The sequence below is a fragment of the Emys orbicularis genome, chromosome 2 (genome assembly GCF_028017835.1).
Source record: "Emys orbicularis isolate rEmyOrb1 chromosome 2, rEmyOrb1.hap1, whole genome shotgun sequence".
Classification (NCBI taxonomy): Eukaryota; Metazoa; Chordata; order Testudines; family Emydidae; genus Emys; species Emys orbicularis.
This window is the reverse complement of record NC_088684.1, coordinates 28,550,176-28,570,069: the sequence shown is the minus strand read 5'-3', so window position 1 is coordinate 28,570,069 and position 19,894 is coordinate 28,550,176.

The window sequence follows — 19,894 nt, the reverse complement described above, 5'->3', positions numbered from 1 at the left end:
AGGGGGTTTGGATCTGTATTCACCAGGAGTTGGTGAAAGGAAGGAGGGGGGAAGGGTCAATTTCTCCTTGTTTAAGATCCAAGGAGTTTGGATCTGTATTCACCAGGGAATTGGTGAGAGGTTTCTAACAGCTTCCCAGGGTAGGGAATGGTGGCAGCGGACCAGAACTAAGCTGGTAGTTAAGCTTAGAAGTCCTCATGCAGGCCCCTACATTTGTACCCTAAAGTTCAAAGTGGGGATACAGCCTTGACAGAAGAGGTGGGTGAAGAAATAAAGAAAACAACTAATAAAAAGTGAGTTTAGAGATTATAAACTCCAATACCACTAATAGGTAGGGACTGATGTATATGCATGCTGTAAGCAGGCTTTATTTGATTTTGATAGCTCCTCTGAAGCTTTGAATTCTTAAGAATGTACATGTTTGTTACTGATTGTACTGAAGGAACTGACAAACAAGGGTAGCAGCCTAATCTCTAAAGAACAGATCTTAAAAGTAGCCCCAGGAATTGGAATCAGAATTGGAAACATGCCAGATCCCCAAATTCTCAGTACATGCAAGATGCTTAGTGCCTTCATTTTAATGTCAGTAGAGGGCATTTACTGAGACTGCTCCATCCCAAATTCTGTGGGCTATTGAATACAATGGGTGAAATTCATCCCTGGTGTAACTCTACTGGTGTGACCTCAGTTTCCTTGAATTACACCAAGCATGTGCTTGGCCATATGCATTTACTTAATGGATCAACACAATATTATTTACCTCAAATTGTATTATAGTTCTTATATTTGAGAGAAATCAGTGGTCACTAGTTATCAAGCTTAATATAGATTGTAGAACAAAATATGAACATCAACCTCCATTGAAAAGCATTCAGTTGTGAGGGAGTGTGGAATCATTATATTTTCCCTGACCTAATGAAAACCTGACAAGATTCCAGCATCCAGTTCTCACTTCCAGCCATTTTAATGTTTAATTATTAAAAGTGTAAGAGCTACTAATTGTGTGATGTGGGTTTTTTTTGTGTTTGTTTGTTTTGTTTTTTGTCTTTTCCTGTTGTTGTTGTTCACTTCTTTGATAATTCTAGTGTGGGTCTTTGATTTTCCATTCCTACGATGAACCTCATTTATACAAAAGAGGGGAAAAAACACAAATTTACTTAATGTTAATCAGTACCCCAGTATGTTTCTGATGCTATGCTTGCTAAGTACATGACAGCAGCTGAGGCACAAAACAAGAGTAGATTAAAAAAATTCTTATGAGAAATGTGGTGATGTTTCTGTGAATATAATGTATTGATTCCCAGATGCATTCCTACATCTGTTGTATACTGTAACTGACATCTTTATAGCTTGTAGTTTTAGAGATACTAACAGATAAAGGTGAATATCTTTTTGAATTGCTCATAATGAACAATTTATTCATTGAATTTAGTCTTTTTTTCCTATTCATGAATAGCCTGTAAAGAGGCTGAAACATTTATGAATTTATTTATTTGTTAACATTTATTTATTACCCAAAATTTTAATATAGGGATCGCTCATGAACTGCTCTATGAGAATATTCATATTGGGCATAATGCATAATCTAGACCCAAGCACTGACCACTATGCAGAGTTCTTATTTTCCTTGGATATTTCAGATTGGGTATTTCAGGTCTGGCTCATCTCTGCTCAGAAACATAGGCAGTATCATGAAGGTCTACCATTCAAGACTCAGGAGTCAAATTTCCAAAATCATGATATAGTCCTAAAAATGACTAAACTGGGACAAAATAAGAAATTGCTTTTTTCCCCCTTCTGCTTTCTAATTTAGCCTATAGGAGGAAGCTGCTGACCCTCAGTTTGTGAGTATTCACTCAAGGTTTAATATGCAACCTGAAATGCACACATAAAAATGGATGCCTCCCTATAGGTTTCTTGGAGAGGGAACTTCCACTTGCCATTTTCATCTCCCTAGGCTATTAGTGTCCTGACTTCCTCCCTATGGCCTTCTACCATCCCTATCTCCCTCTCCCTTCTCCATCCCTGTCATACCAAATCTCCTATCCCACTTGTATTTTCCCTCCAAGTTCTCCCAGTCTCCTTCCCACACTGTCCCTCACTCCCTCATTTTTACTTGCTCCTCATATGCTCTCTCCTTCTCCTCTCACAGTATCTCCCATAAGCAGCTTATTCTGCTGTCCCCTTCTTCTTCTTTTTGTACTCCACATTAGTCTGCTCTCCTCAGGTCGCCTTCTGGTACTGCACTTTTCCCTGAAACCTTCAGATTCCTTTCCAGTATTCAAGCCATACGTTCCAGGAGGTGGACATCTTTTTATGGGGGCTACTTGACTTCAGTCCTGTCAGAATCATTGGGAAATTATGATTATTTTTAATAAAGGAAAATTTCACAAGAAAAGGTCAGCACATAAGATTGAAAGGTGATACCATAGCAAGAGTTGGCAACTCTGCAGTGGTACTTCAACTATGTATAAACTGGGTAATACTATGTCAGCTCCACTATATATTGTACCAAAGAAAAAAGGAAATGATTATGATCTCACACTGGTTTTACACCACTGTGACTTCAGTGAATTATTCCTGACTTATACTTCTCTAAGTGAGGTCAGAACCAGACCCAAATAGGGATTATCAGAGACACAAACACACTGACCTTGAAACTCAGTGGGGAAGGTGGAAGCCTAGCTGTTCTTTGCACCTTTGGAAACCTTCCTAAAAATCTTCTAGGATGACACCTAAATCATCACTATTAACCACAGGTGAAATCAGTTGTCAGATATTGTCTACACTTTAGTCCAAACCTTCTCATTCTTTTCACTTTTGAAGATGGATGAAACATTTGTAATTATCCGAGCTATTTTGTTGTCATCTGGTACTAATCCCCTGCTCTCGTTTTGAATAATACTTAGCATCTGAGACAAGTGATGTACTGTCAAATGGATGGATCATTATTGTTCAGCATGTCTCAAAATGTTGTCTCTAAGGGCATGTCTATACTGATAGTTAATGCACAGCAAGTGGGGGTGTAAGTCTACAGCACTCTAAAGGGTTGTGCAGTAACTAGCTGTGTGAATCCTGCTACCATGCACTAGGAGTTCCATAATACAGGTTTTTTTTACTGCTGTTTCAAATACTGGGGTGTTACTGAGGGGTGAATGTCACAGGACAAACTCCCATCAAGCTCAAAGGTAGTTCTTCCTGAGTAACGACTGCAGAGTTTAGTCCACCAGATTTCTTATTTGTAGGAGATAGGTAGAGCATATGTTTTAATTCCACCACACTATCTCTATTAATGCTTTCTAAATCTTTAATGAACTGAACCAAAAAAATTGGTAATTGGTTCATTATTGTATTTTGGATTCCACTAGCTTATGTGTTTGTAAAATGTATTATTGCTGACTGGCTTAATTTTCAACTCATTATCAGTTTACACAGCATAGCATATCAAAAAGTGGTGAGCATTTTGTAAATATGCAGCTCTTTTCTTAAGGAGGAATCATAATTGTGAATTCTTACAATGTAAAGGGTTCTGTAACCACTCTATCCCTGGTGTAACATTAATAAAGTATGTTTAATAAATCAGGTTTATGGCTCTTTACAAAGAGCCAATACTTGGGCTATTTTATATTTTCAGCTGCATCTGCATGATGCAGTGCTCTGTTTTTATACTTCAATGTTTGCCAGTTGTACAGACATAAATAAAGATTAGATAACAATGGAGCTGAAGCCATGTGCCAGTTATTTTAAAATGTGGCCTCGCAGAGTTTAGATCAGCAATCTCTGGCATGATTCTTCATGGCAGGGTATTGTCCTATGCTGTCCTAAATATAAAACTAATAATTATGTGATAAACTATTCACAGTTCTGGTTAGTGCTGGGCAGCAGTTTGAAGTCAAGGATGGAATGTAGCTTAGTTTCAGCTACTCAAAGAATGAGTTTGAAACCAAACATGTTTTTGAGGTGGTGCAGTCCCAGAAACCAAATGGATGTAGAATTCAGTGCAAGGAATACAAAATGTGTACTGGGGTCTGTGATAGGCTGGGCCTTTTTAGATCCCATTTGGGTGTTTGCTTTAAAAGTCCTTCCAATCATAGGGATGCTTGATCTCCTAGTGTTTCTAAAGGTCTGGGTTGTCTATGAAAGTGAAGTCCATCTTAACCCTACATCAGGGCTTCTATTCACTCCCTTACTGCTGCAGTCAGCCTGTACCTTATCTGGTGGGCTCTTTTCAGCAACAAGCTGGCAGCTCTGTTGAAAGAGTCGACTAACTCTGAAGCACAGCAGCCTCCCTTCTAGCTGTCACCTCCTCCTGTGACAAACTCTCCCTTTTAATCTCATTTCCTCCAAGTGAAACAGGCTCTGCTGGTGTGCCTGTTTAGTACCCGCTGAGCTCAGAGGAACTTGTTAGCCTTTTCCTGATTGGAATGGGAGTGTGCCCTATCACAGGGACCATCAGAGGAGAAGGCAGAACCCATCAGGTACAGTCAGAGCCAATGATACAGAGCCAAACCATGACCCAACATAGGTGACTGTGCAGGACAACAAGAGATCATGAAGTGGCCCCATTATTGCTATTGCAAGTCACAGTGGAGGTGGGAGAAGCTACTCCCCATTCCACACATGTAGTTTGGTAGCAAAGTGGGAAGAGTCTTGCATCTATCCTCTCTCCCTGCAATATGCAGTCCAGCATGCTGATCAAGCATGGAGAGGGAAGTAAGCTGTACCAGGTAAAGCACAGGCATAGTTTAGTTGCTCTCTGGAACAAGAGGGATTGAATTTACTGTGATTCAGTTCCTGGTCTGCTCCTCCAGGACAGCACAACTACACACTCCTCACTTATTTAGGTAACCAAATATGAATTTAGATGCCTAAGTTTAGCCACCCCAATTTTGAAATGTTTTGGCTAAAGTTGTATTTATGTAGACCCTGTTATAGTAGATGACACTGCACTCCATATTCATCATAATGGTACGATTATAGAATCAGAGGATTGGAAGGGACCTCGAGAGGTCTTGTAGTCCAGTCCCCTGCACTCATGGCAGGACTATATTATCTAGACCATCCCTGACAGTTGTTTGTCCAGCCTGCACTTTAAAATCTCCACAAACTCCCTAGGCAATTTATTCCACTGCTTAACCACCCTGGCAGTTAGGAAGCTTTTCCTAATGTCCAACCTAGCCCACTGCTTCTTGTCCTATCCTCAGAGGGTAAGCAGAACAATTTTTCTCCCTGCTCCTTGTAACAACATTTTATGTACTTGAAAATGGTTATCATGTCCCCTCTCAGTCTTCTCTTTTCCAGACTAAACAAACCCAATTTTTTCAATCTTCCCTTATAGGTCATGTTTTCTAGACCTTTAATCATTTTTGTTGCTCTTCTCTAGACTTTCTCCAATTTGTCCACATCTTTCCTGAAATGTGGCGCCCAGAACTGGACACAATTCTCCAGTTGAGGCCTAATCAGCGTGAAGTAGAGCACAATAATTACTTGTCGTGTCTTGCTTAGAACACTCCTGTAATACATCCCAGAATGATGGGTTTGTTTGTTTTTTTTGCAACAGTGTTATAATGTTGACTCATATTTAGCTTGTGGTCCACTATGACCCCCAGATCCCTTTCTGAAGTACAGTAACTCCTCACCTAACGTCCTCCTGCTTAATATTGTTTCAAAGTTACGTCGCTGCTCAATTAGGGAACATGCTCGTTCCACTCCTCCCCCTCCCTTAGTATTTTCTGGGGGAGGGAATGAGGAGTGGGGATGCGGCATGCTCTGGAGTGGGGGTGGGAAGAGGTGGGCCTAGAGTGGAGCGGGGACAGGAAGAGGCGGGCCTGGAGCATCCCCCAGCAAAGTCGGTGCTTGTTCTTCTCCAGGGAAGCTGCCGCTGCTGCTGCGAAGGTGCGTCCTAGCATCCTTGCCTGCAGCGGGCTGTGCCTGTGTGGGGTAAGCCAGGGGCACTTCCCAACCATAGTACAGTACTGTACAGTGTATATAATGCCTTTTGTCTGTCCCCCAAAAATTTCCTTGGAACTTAACCCCCCGCATTTACATTAAATCTTATGGGAAAATTGGATTCGTTTGACATCGTTTCACTTAAAGTTGCATTTTTCAGGAACATAACTACAACGTTAAGTGAGGAGTTACTGTACTCCTTCCTAGGCAGTCATTTCCCATTTTGTATGTGTGCAACTGATTGTTCCTTCCTAAATGGAGTACTTTGCATTTGTCCTTATTGAATTTCATTCTATTTTCTTCAGACCATTTCTCCAGATTGTCCAGATCATTTTGAATTTTAATCCTATCCTCCAAAGCACTTGCAACCTCTCCCAGCTTGGTATTGTTTGCAAACTTTATAAGTGTACTCTGTATGCCATTATCTAAATCATTGATGAATCATTGATATTGAGCAGAACTGGACCCAGAACTGATCCCTGTGGGACCCCACTCGTTATACCCTTCTAGCATGACTGTGAACCACTAATAACTACTCTCTGGGAATGGTTTTCCAACCAGTTTTGCACCCACCTTACAGTAGCTCCGTTTAGATTGCATTTTCCTAGTTTGTTTATGAGAAGGTCATGTGAGACCTTATCAAAAGCTTTACTAAAGTCAAGATATACCACGTCTACTGCTTCCCCCCCCCCCATCCACAAGGCTTGTTACCTTGTCAAAGAAAGTTATCATGTTTGACATGATTTGTTCTTGACAAATCCATGCTGACTGTTACTTATCACCTTACTATCTTCTAGATGTTTGCCAACTGATTGTTTAAATTTTTGCTCCATTATCATTCTGGGTACAGAAGTTAAGCTGACTGGTCTACAATTCCCTGGATTGTCCTTATTTCCCTTTTTATAGATTGGCACTATATTTGTCCCTTTCCAGATTTCTGGAATCTCTCCAGTGTTCCATGACTTTTCAAAGATAATCACTAATGGCTCAGATATCTCCTCAGCCAGCTCCTTAACTATTCTAGGATGCATTTTATCAGGCCCTGGTGACCTGAAGACATCTAATTTGTCTATGTAATTTTTAACTTGTTCTTTTGCTATTTTAGCCTCTGATCCTATGTTCTTTTCACTGGCATTCACTATGTTAGACGTCCAATCACCACCAACCTTCTTGGTGAAAACCGAAACAAAGAAGTCATTAAGCCCCTCTAACATTTCCACATTTTCTGTTATTATTCCCCCCCCATCATTAAGTAATGGTCCTCCCTGTTCTTGGTCTTCCTCTTGCTTCTAATGTATTTGTAGAATGTTTTCTTGTTACCCTTTATGTCTCTAGCTAGTTTGATCTCGTTTTGTTCCTATGACGTAATTATGATACATCTTGTACAAGATATCTTGTGAGATGCCTATGGAAAAGTTATGATTTGATGAATATGACTATCCTATTTGTGTGCACATATCATTTTTGGATCTGAAGTTATGAATATTGACTATGTATCTATTTCAAATGTGCTGACTGTGGATAGCACCCACAACTAGCCTTTCAGGTACAACAGTGAAGAAGCTAGACAGTGCTAATGGCTCATCAACAAAGACAATGAACCATGGAAGAGCTTAGCCTTCCTGGGAATGCTTCAGACAGCCTATGGATAATGGCTGCTATGACTCAGCAAGCCATGCAAGGGCATGTGACCAGACCACATGACACTGAACTCCATTTTGGTGCCTGTATTTTTCCACAAACTGGGGTGGGAACCTAGATTGAAACAAAGGATTCCCACCATATGGAAAAGCTATATAAGGTGGGGAGTGTCATAATCTCGGGGCCTCACTCCCTACACGAGAGAACTCCTGGAAACACCTGAGAAAAAAAGACTGAACTGGAGGAAGTGCTGGTCCCAGACTAAAGAGATTTCTAGACTATGTATGGAAACTTGATGGACTGCTTGTATCATCAGTCAGGGTGAGAAATTGGTAATTCAAATCCTATCCATCTAGTATGTTAGGTTTAGTTTGCATTTTTTGTTTATTTGCTAGGTAATATGCTTTGATCTGTTTGCTATCAATTATAATCACTTAAAATCTATCTTTCTGTAGTTAATAAACTTGTTTTATGTTTTATCTTTACCAGCATGTTTTGAGTGAAGTATCTGGGGAAAATCTCAGCTTGTTGTGCATATCTTTCCCACATCGAGGGGAGGATGGACTATATTAATGAGTTTACAATATACAAATCCCTGTGAAGTGCAAGATGGTATAATTCTGGGTTTATACTTCAGCAGGGGTGCAAGGCTGGGAAGCTGGGAAATGGGCTGTCTGTCCTTGAGTGGTTTATGTTAAAAACTCAGGTAACTTAGTTTACTGTGTGGCACAACCTGCTGTCATGTTGTGTAATAACAGGGCCTGGAGAGGCTGGCTGAATCTCCAACAAAGCAGTGTAAGAGAGATCTGCCCAGCTGGGGGGTTAGATCCCACAGTGGTTCCCACGGCTCCCAGACTGCACCCCAGGGGTGACAACCTATCACAGTAGACTTCACTAAAATATTGATGCTTACTGTTTGTTCTAGCTAAATCAGTGTCTGGGTTATGATATTTCCCATTCCCTCTAGGGGGAACCAAAAATACTGTGCTAAAGGTGAATACCATGGTGTGGTAAATGTCAAGATTTTAATGGGACCCACAGTAAAGCATTAGCAGCACCAGTACCAAGTATCACATACCACTGAGTCAATGTGCCTCAACCTTGACATGGCACAGTGGTAAGAGATAGAGTCTGAGCTCCGTTATAATGGTGCAAATCCAATCACTCCATTTACACCAGTATACCCATAGGCATGATGTAAGACTACTAAGGATTGCACATAGGCTACTTTCATAGCTGTGAAAAAGGCTAATATCATTCTGCGGTATATTAACAGGAGTGTTGTATGTAAGACATGGGAAGTGCTTATCCCACTCTACTCGGCATTGGTGAGGCCTCATTGGGATTATTATATCCAGTTCTGGACACTTCACTTTAGGAAAGATGTGGACAAATTGAGAGTTCAGAGAAAGCAACAAACATGACAAAAGGTTTAGAAAACCTCACCCAGGAGGAAAAGTTTAAAAAAAAAATTGGCATATTTATTCTTAAGAAAAGGCTACTGAGGGGAGACCTGCTAACATTCTTCAGATATGTTAAAGGCTGCTATAAGGAGGATAGTGATCATTTGCTAGATATTAGGAAACCTTTCTAATTTTAAGAGTAGTTAAGCTCTAGAACAGGCTTCCAAGGGAGGTTGTGGAATCCCCATCATTGGAGATTTTTAAGAACAGGCTGGACAAATACCTGTCAGGTATGGTCTAAGTTTATTTGGTCCTGCCACAGCAGACTCTTGAAGTCCCTTCCAGTCTTACATTTCTATGATTCAATGATTAAGCAGCAATAACTGTTGTTCGATTTTGCCCTGCTTCAGATTCTGACAAAAGGTTACAGGATAAGCAGAAGACATCACTGGGTTCCATTTTTAAAAAATGATTATACTGGCATAATTTCAACCCAGGAAACACGGCATGAGTAAGGAGAGGATGCTGTGAGTCATCTTACATGGTTATTGTTGCTAAGGAAAGCATTCCACAGGGATCCACTGCTCAGCTCATCTGTCTCGCTTTGCCTGGAACTCTCAGACAGCATTGTGACATCGTGGAATGGTAACATGATTTAGGGGCTTTTGTTGTTTTGTCTTGTTTTTTTCTACCATTTCTAACTATGTAGCAGTGGCTTATAACTATGTGGAATTGTAGAAATAATGGGGCAGATCCTCAGCTGGTGTACATTGTGCTGCCCCATTGAAGTACATGGAGCTGCACCAATTTACACAAGCTGAGTCTCTGCCCCCAAATCTGAAGGCAAGTTTAGGACCAGAAACTCTAGAACTATTTAAGGCCTGATCAAACTCCTACTGAATTCAATTGGAGTCTTTCAAATGACTTCAGAGGGAGCTGGATCGGGCCCTAAAAGTATTCAGAGTTCTTTAGAATGTGTTTTTTCTTCTGTAATTTCTCATTCTGAAAGCCTCAATTTCTGCTCCCACTCCTCCCGCATGCTTTCTTTTTCACTCTCCCCCCCCCCCAACTGGTTAGAGAATTAAGTAGTTTTTAATGTAGCATATCAAACAACACAGTAGTGAAATTGTAGAAGACAAGCAATGTCTTTTAAGGTTGTGGGTGTGGATGAGTCAGCCAGGGAACTGAAAGCTGCCAAAATATATGAAAATGTACTTTACTATATTTTTCCATTAACATAGATATTTGAGAGGACTGCCATGTCCTATGTACCGTGTGAAGCACAATTTCCATGTAGGACACATGATCATGTAGCACATAGATTATTTCTTACGGTTTATGCTGTTTGGTGCTCTGCTTATCTGTCATTCACTCTGTCATTTCTCTGCTGCTTTGCATCTCTGCTGCGTTAACTCTATAACAAAGTAGAGAGGCAGAGTTTCTGAGCAGTAATTGTTAGATAGCTACATGTACTGGCTGCCAGAGAATAAAGCACTTTGGTGGTATGAGAATCAGGGCCGGCTCTAGGATTTTGGCTGCCCCAAGCAAAAAAATTTTTGGCCACCCCCGCTTTTTTCGTGCCCCCCCCCGCCCCTGCCCCAACTCCGCCCCTTCCGAACCCCTTCCCCAAATCCCTGGTCCCGCCTCCTCCCCCAGGGGTGCCGCATTCCCCCCCCATTGCTTCCTGCGCCCCCCGCGACCTCCCGCCCTAGCTCACCTCCGCTCCACCTGCTTCCCTGGGCGCGCCACCGCTCCGCTTCTCCCCCCTCCCTCTCAGGCAAGGGAGGGGGGAGAAGCGGAGCAGTGGCACGTTCAGGGGAGCAGGCGTAGCGGAGGTGAGCTAGGGTGGGGGGGCGCAGGAAGTAACGGGGGGTAGAGGAACTGCTCCACCACTGCTGCCTCCCCCGAGAGTCCCGCCGCTCCCCTTCTCCCCCCTCCCTCCCTCCCAGCCTTGCTGCGCGAAACAAGCCTGAGAGGGAGGGAGGAGAAGCGGAGCGGCGGTGCGTTCAGGGGAGCAAGCGGAGCGGAGGTGAGCTAGGGTGGGGGGGCGCAGGAAGTAACCGGGGGTACAGGAACCGCTTTCCGCTCCAGCTCACCTCCGCTCCACCACCGCCTCCCCCGAGCGCCCCACCGCTCGGCTTCTCCTCCCTCCCAGCCTTGCTGCGTGAAATGGAGAAGCGGAGCGGCGGCAGCGCGCTCAGGGGAGCAGGCGGAGGCGGAGGGGAGGCGAGCTGGGGCAGCGGGGGCACTTTTCCCCCATGCCACGGAGTCGGCGCCTATGATGGCCGGCGCCAGAATGCCGCCCCTAGAAACGTGCCGCCCCAAGCACCTGCTTGTTTTGCTGGTGCCTAGAGCCGGCCCTGATGAGAATAGTATTTGTTTTCCTTGAAGAGATAAAAAGGCTCAGAGACTGACCCTGAGTGGGGTTTGAGCCTTCAAGGTGCTGAATACTCCTGTGCAGTATTGTGCTCCTTCATCTCCAGCTGAGTTCATTGGATGGCTTCTTGCAGGATAGAGCTCATGACTAGGAGCCCATTCATGGTGACAAAGGTTACTTCTGATGCTTCTCTGCTTCTCTCCCTTCTAAATGCAATTCCTTTTTCAGTTGCCTGCTTCTGAAACACTTAACAGGGCCAACCACCCTTCACCCGGAGACTTTGACCTTCAGATTTCAGAAGAAAATGTTTTCACCCCTCAGCTCACAGAGAGCCGTGGGCTTTCTGGTTCCCAAATTATCCCAATGGGATCTGTAAACTTAGACTGATAAGCGGGTGAGGACTTGCATTACTTCAGTCCTCCAAAAGATCCTAAATCTAGCAGCCAATCACTCTATCAAAAAAGCTCCTAAGCCTTTTGAGCTTATATCAGGTTGTTTTTTTTAAATCTGTCTTCAGGAATATCTCCACTGATCCTGCAAATATCAAGTGTTTTCCCCTTTGAATGTGCTTTCCCATTTGCCTCAGATGTTCTTCTCAAAATGTTATCTTGCTTCCCATCTGAAGGAGCCTATAGTGTTACTCTGTGTTTTTTCCTAACCTTTGCGTGTCTTCTGCAATAATTGTTCTTGAATATTTGATGCATTGTCAAATTCTACTTCCCTAGAATAATAGAAAATAGGTCATCTTGTCCATTCCCCTAGAACTGTGCCATATTCATTTTGCCAAATGAAAGGAGTCCTTTGTCATATTCTTTTGGGGCTAGAATGGCATTAACACTTCATCCACTTTTTGTTTTTATTGTTTTTTTTTTTTTTTTTTTTGAAGGATCAAACAATGCATTCATACAGTCTGAGGCTTGTAATCAATCTCCTACTACTCACCTATTAGTGGCTAACGTGCTCTCAGCTAATGATATGGTCTTTGCATCAGTGAACAGGTAGGATGCTTTGACTGTGAAGATGCATGGTAACTCTATTGGTGGCATTGCACATTCACTGAAAAAGAACTTCCATCTCTACTATTACATTCCCTGGCAGCAGGATCTTTCAGGCTTTTTCCTCCAGGAACTGATTGTCAGTTTGCTAGCAAATTCATCAGTCCCTGGATGGAAGGGTGCACCTAGTATAGAAAAGATGCAATGAGTTTATAGGAAATGTAACAACATTAGATGTAAAGTATCAGAGGGGTAGCCGTGTTAGTCTGAATCTGTAAAAAGCAACAGAGGGTCCTGTGGCACCTTTAAGACTAACAGAAGTATTGGGAGCATAAGCTTTCGTGGGTAAGAACCTCACTTCTTCAGATGCAAGAAGTGAGGTTCTTACCCACGAAAGCTTATGCTCCCAATACTTCTGTTAGTCTTAAAGGTGCCACAGGACCCTCTGTAACATTAGATGTAAGTAAATGTCATCAGATATACTTGATGGGCAACTTAATACACATCTCCATGCAATTGGGAAGGGTGCCAAGGAGCAAATATAGCACAATTCCTTTCAGTGACTGATCAATTAATAACACATAGTATCGTTTGGAAAACTAATTCATGATAACGTTATTACTTTACTAGCATTAACCTTGCTTTAATAGAGCATGGGGTCTTTGGGCACGTGCACACATCATGATGCTCTTGTTATAGTCTGTGGCCTCTTTAACACTCTAGTCACAGGACTAGGGGCAAGCATGTGACCTATAGGAAGCCGGCTTCTTCTCAGGCCTGGACTACCAGTTCTTCTTTCTCTTGGCTTTCTGATTGCTTTCTCTTCCTGCTATATGCAGACACAAACAGCTGCAATCCAACTGATGCCCCCTACATATTCAATCATCCCTAGAAAAACCCTCTTTATTCTCCCTGAGTTAGTTCTTGTCCAGGGCTTCCAAGTGGCCAATGGTTTGGGTGGTGGTTTCTATTGTTACAACTATCGTACTCAATAAAAGGAGCTTAATTTCTTCTTTCATTTAGCCAGAAATAACTGTAACTAGCACAGTAGCTTAAATAAGGTCTGTGATTGCCAATAGATCAAAGACACACTCACTGGCAGTTATTACTTCTGACTAACTACCACCATAGGGGCTAGAGTGAATGTAGGGGGAGCATGCAGACTTGTTCATTACTTAAAGAGCTGTGGCATATACTCCTTACATACCTGTCAAATCTGCTGGGAAGGGTGAGGTCATGGACCCTCCTCTTCCCTGTCCCTCCCTTCCTGAGTTGTAATGGTTAATAGAACTAGCCTGGAGTAATAGGCTACATCTACACTACAGGGGGGGGTCGATTTAAGATACGCAAATTCAGCTACGCGAATAGCGTAGCTGAATTCGACGTATCAGATCCGACTTACCCTGTTGTGAGGACGGCGGCAAAATCGACTGCCGCGGCTCCCAGTCGACGGCGCTTACTCCCACCTCCGCTGGTGGAGTAAGCGCGTCGATTCGGGGATCGATTGTCGCGTCCTGATGAGACGCGATAAGTCGATCCCCAAGAGATCGATTTCTACCCGCCGATTCAGGCGGGTAGTGTAGACCTAGCCATAGTAGGGTTCTGTGAAGCACAAGGATTGCAACATGACTGACCTTTGTAGGTTGTGGTGGATGTGGGGAGTCTCTTCTGGCCTCAACCCTTTGCACACTAGTGAAGGAAACAGTTACAATCTTACCCTGTGTATGTATCTAACATGACTGTCAAGAGTCTCTGCCTCATGTTTGCTCAATGAGTAGAACTAAACTCCTCAATTATTGATATTTGTCCCAAGATTAATTAATAAAATTATTCTTGATAAAGATTGTTAAAAACAACTGTCCTGCAGGTAAGGATGCATTTTACTGGAAAAGGCATTGCTGAAAGAGGTAACACATTGCCTCTGCCATCTGAAGAGCTGAAACATGTATATAAACGAACAGCACATATCTGTGTTTGAATTTAGAGATTGGCTCATGCTGTAAAATGAGGCTCTGCACCTAGTTTTTAAGCATCCAAAGTTCAGGTCTGTTTGTGGAAATCTAGTTCTTATCTTACCCTATTTCTAGAAAAATGTGTTGGTTTTGATTTTTTTTTTTTAATTCTGGGTATAAACTCTGGTGTGATAAATGAGAAGTAATGAGTATATTATCTTAAAATTGTCTTGTGCATGTGCTAGATTCTTTTCTTGTAATAATTTTTAACAAGGGAATATCTTATTTGTATGGATAGGTATTTATTGCTATTATACAGTAGGTTTCCCCCTCTCCTGCCCTATTCCTTGCCTCCCCAAAATATGAGGGGTCAAAATGCTGATGTACAAAACAGGTTAAAAAAATGTAATTATTAAAGACTAAGGCCCACTCAGATCGCCCCCCCCCCACTACATGTGCTTTATCATATTCTTCTTATGAATTCAAGAAGTACCCTCCCTTTCAGAATTAAAAAAAAAGAAAGAAGTACTTTTGACACATCATTTACAGAAATAAATGTTTTTTATTTCTTTGGCTGTTTCTCACAGATGTGGTTATTTGGCAACTGACTGGTCAAAAGGATTTCAAATGTGATTGATATCCACTTTAATCTGTAAATTTCACTAATATGCTGCAGCTCTTCAAACTTGGAAAAAGTTTGCATTTTGATTTGCTGGCCATCCTAAATTTGAGATTTAGATTGCCAGTATTGTATCAGAAGATATCTGGAATGGCCACCTGACAATCAAATTATAGAGCACTGAAGAGGTTAGAGCCACACAGTAGATTACTGACGTTCATAGATTGTACTGCATATTAAAATTCTCGGATGTCTCATTCCACTGACAAAGATTGTAATGAAAACAGGATAGCACAATATAGATCCATTTTTGTTACCATGATTTTAATGAGAATGGGAAATAGCAAAAATGTAACCCATTCTTTGTATGACATAAAATATTAATATTTGGTATTCTTCAGATTGTATATAATCCAGGGCAAAATTCTCTAAACTCTAGACTACACCTTACAATTTGCTCTGAGTCAGAGGCAGTGCATAGATGTGTTGTCTCAGGAGTAGAGTGTAGATCCAATTGTGATTCAGAATCACAGTTCAATCCCTTGTTCCCTTTGGGAGGTAAACAGCATCCACCTTTTTCTTAGTGCAACTTTCTTCCCCTTCTGCACCAGTCCAGCAGTAATGACCTATGTATTGCAGTGGGGTGGAGTCAAGACTCCATTGTTCTCCACCCCTGCCACCTGCGTGAGAAAGTAGGACCATGGCAACATCTTCCATCTTCTGCCATGTTGTAACCCACTATGTGGATAGTCTACACAAAGGGGCAAATGGGCACATGTCCACTGGCATTTTAAAATGTAGGGCCTAGTTCATCGTTGTGTCATCGTTTGCACAGGTACACCGAGAGTGAAAAACAGATTCAATATGCTGCCATCTTGATCCAGTAATGTTTTGCACCCACTTTGTACTGATATAAATGGCTACATAAGATGCAAAGCAATACTGAATTTGGTCATAAATTACTTAGGCCACATTCTCCTGCCCAAATCAGAGCCAGCTTAAATCTACTTTATGCTCACTTTGCCAGACCAATAAGAGTAATTGGAACAAGCTAATAGAGTTTGAGGCTGCATTAACTTATGCTGTTTTCCCCGTCCGAGGTATGGAACTGCCCTTTGTTGAGAGAAAGTACTGGCAGCAGCCAAGTTTAGGAAGATCTCAATAAGCATGGCCACTGCCCCCAGTGAGAAAAAAAAGAGTAGCACAATCTGGGCCTGAGTCTGCGTTGGTGTGAGTGACTACACAAGTTTTGAAATGCACAGATTTCCCTTTCCTCTAGGCAAGTTATTCCCATTTAGGGTATGTCTACAGAGACACACAGCACAGCCACAGTCTGTTGACTCAGACTCGCAGGGCTCAGATTGTGGGCTAAAATTACTGTGTAGAGCCCTGCGAGTCTGAGGGTATGTCTACACTACGGGATTAATCCGAATTTATATAATTCGAATTTGTAAAACAGATTGTATAAAGTCAAATGTATGCAACCACACTAAGCACATTAATTCGGCGGTGTGCATCCATGTACCGGGGCTAGCGTCGATTTCTGGAGCGTTGCACTGTGGGTAGCTATCCCATAGCTATCCCATAGTTCCCGCAGTCTCCTCCGCCCATTGGAATTCTGGGTTGAGATCCCAATGCCTGATGGGGCCAAAAACATTGTCGCGGGTGGTTCTGGGTATATCCTCCCCCCTCTCCAAGAAGCAACGTCAGACAACCGTTTCGTGCCTTTTTCCTGGGTGAACAGTGCAGACGCCATACCACGGCAAGCATGGAGCCCACTCAGCTCAAGACAGCAGTCATGAACATTGTAAATACCTCGCGCCTTATCGTGCAGTTTATGCTGAACAAGAACCTGGAAAACCAGGCGGCGAGGAGCAGGCTACAGCAGCGCGGCGACGAGAGTGATGAGGATATGGACATGGAATTCTATCGAACCGTGGGACCCGGTGCTTTGGAGATCATGCTGTTAATGGGGCAGGTTATAGCCGTGGAACACCGATTCTGGGCCCGGGAAACAAGCACAGACTGGTGGGACCGCATAGTGTTGCAGGTGTGGGACGATTCCCAGTGGCTGCGAAACTTTCGCATGCGTAAGGGCACTTTCTTGGAACTTTGTGACTTGCTTTCCCCTGCCCTGAAGCGCCAGAATACCAAGATGAGAGCAGCCCTCACAGTTGAGAAGCGAGTGGCAATAGCCCTGTGGAAGCTTGCAACGCCAGACAGCTACCGGTCAGTCGGGAATCAATTTGGAGTGGGCAAATCTACTGTGGGGGCTGCTGTGATGCAAGTAGCCAAAGCAATCACTGAGGTGCTGCTACAAAAGCTAGTGACTCTGGGAGATGTGCAGGTCATAGTGGATGGCTTTGCTGCAATGGGATTCCCTAACTGTGGTGGGGAGATAGATGGAACCCACATCCCTATCTTGGCACCGGAGCACCAGGGTACCCAGTACATAAACCGCAAGGGGTACTTTTCAATGGTGCTGCAAGCACTTGTGGATCACAAGGGACGTTTCACCAACATCAACGCGGGCTGGCCGGGAAGGGTTCATGATGCTCGCGTCTTCAGGAACACTACTATGTTTAAAGGGCTGCAGCAAGGGACTTACTTCCCAGACCAGAAAATAACCGTTGGGGATGTTGAAATGCCAATAGTTATTCTTGGAGACCCAGCCTACCCCTTAATGCCATGGCTCATGAAGCCATACACAGGCAGCCTGGACAGGAGTCAGGAGCTGTTTAACTACAGGCTGAGCAAGTGCAGAATGGTGGTAGAATGTGCATTTGGCCGTTTAAAAGGTCGCTGGCAATCGCTACTGACTCGCTCTGACCTCAGCCAAAGAAATCTCCCCATTGTTATTTCTGCTTGCTGTGTGCTCCACAATCTCTGTGAAAGTAAGGGGGAGACCTTTATGGCAGGGTGGGAGGCTGAGGCAAATCGCCTGGCTGCTGATTACGCGCAGCCAGACACCAGGGCGATTAGAAGAGCACACCAGGAAGCGCTGTGCATCAGAGAAGCTTTGAAAACCAGTTTCATGACTGGCCAGGCTACAGTGTGAAATTTCTGTTTGTTTCTCCCTTCATGAAAACCCGCCCCCTTTATTGACTCATTCATTCTCTGTAAGGAACCCACCCTCCCCGTTCCCCCAGCTTTCTTTCAAAGGAAATAAAGTCACTATCGTTTAAAAATCATGTATTCTTTATTAAGTGATTATAAACATAGGGAGAGAACCAAGAAGGTAATCTGGGTGAGGTTTGGGAGGAGGATAGGAGGGAAGTAAAAGGCCACTGAACAAATTCAATATAATAGCCTTTTGGTTGGGCTGTCCACTGGGGTAGAGTGGGAGGGTGCATGGAGCCTCCCCCCCCCCCCCCCGCGTTCTTACACGTCTGGGTGAGGAGGATATGGAACATGGTGAGGGGGGAGGGAGGTTATACAGCGGCTGCAGCGGCACTCTGTCATCCTGCTGCCATTCCTGAAGCTCCTCCAGACGCCGGAGCATGTCCGTTTGCTCACGCAGCAGCCCCAGCATTGCAGCCTGCCACCTCTCATCTCGAGCGTCCCTCATGACCTCACGTTCACTGGCATCTTTCCTAAATTTAGATACAGTGTCCTTCCACTCATTCAAATGAGCTCTTTCATTGCGGGTGGATTCCATTATTTCTGTGAACATGTCGTCTCGCATCCTCTTTCTACGCCGCCTTATCTGAGATAGCCTTCGGGACGGAGGAGGGAGGCTTGAAAAAATTGCAGCTGCTGGCGGGAGGGTTGAAAAAAAGGAGAGAAGTTTTTAAAATGATACATTTTACAGAACAATGCTTATACTCTTTCATGGTGAAAAACACTATTCACATTACATAGCACATGTGATTTCAGTACAAGGTCGCATTTTCCATCTTAATATTGAGTGCCTGTGGCTTTGGTGTTAGAGATCACAGACGCAGGTCCGGGCAACAGAATTCAGCTTGCAGGCAGCCATGGCAAGCCATTGTCTTTCGGCTTCTGCGCCCTCCTTTTCCACATACCAAGCAAAGCCTGTTGACTGCTGCGGTTTTCCTGTTAGCCTTCAGCAGCAGAAAACAAACTAACCCCGCCCCCCCATCCAATTCTCTGGGATGATCGCTTTATCACTCCCCCCACCGCGTGGCAGGTATCAGGGAAGATCCCTGCAGAAACCAAACTAACCCCCCCGCCCCCCCCCTCCTGCCATGAATTCTCTGGGATGATCAATGTACCCCTCCCCCGACCGCGTGGCTGGTAACAGGGAAGATCCCTGCTAGCCAAACGCGAAAAGCTCAGGGCCAATTCCCCCCCCCCTGTGCTTGGCTAACTGCAGGGAAGGATTTCTTTTCAGCCACAGGCAAACAGCCCAGTAGGAACGGCCACCTCTGTCCCCTTAATTAAGTTCCCGTATTTCAACCAGGTTACCATGAGCGATATCACTCTCCTGAGGATTACACAGCAAGATAAAGAACGGATGTTGCTTGAATGCCAGCAAACACCGGTACCATACGCTGCCAGGCTTTGTCAGGCAATGATACCAGATTACTTGCTGCAAGCATGGCGTGGTCAAGTGTCCTACCATGGAGGACGGAATAAGGCTGCACTGCCCAGAAACCTTGTGGCAAGGCTTTTGGAGTACCTCCAGGAGAGCTTCATGGAGATGTCCCTGGAGGATTTCCGCTCCATCCCCAGACACGTTAACAGATTTTTCCAGTAGCTGTACTGGCCACGAATGCATCCCAAGTCCTCAGGGCAAAGTAATCATTAAAAAACGCTTGCTTTTAAAACAAGTTTTATATTTTAAAAGGTAAACTCACCTGAGGTCCCTTCCATGGGGTCATGGTCTTGGATACTGGCTTGGGAGGGTTGGGAGGGTACTTCAGTCAGGCTGAGAAAAAGATCCTGGCTGTTGGGGAGAACGGAGTGCTGGGTGCTCTCTGCAAGCTCGTCCTCCT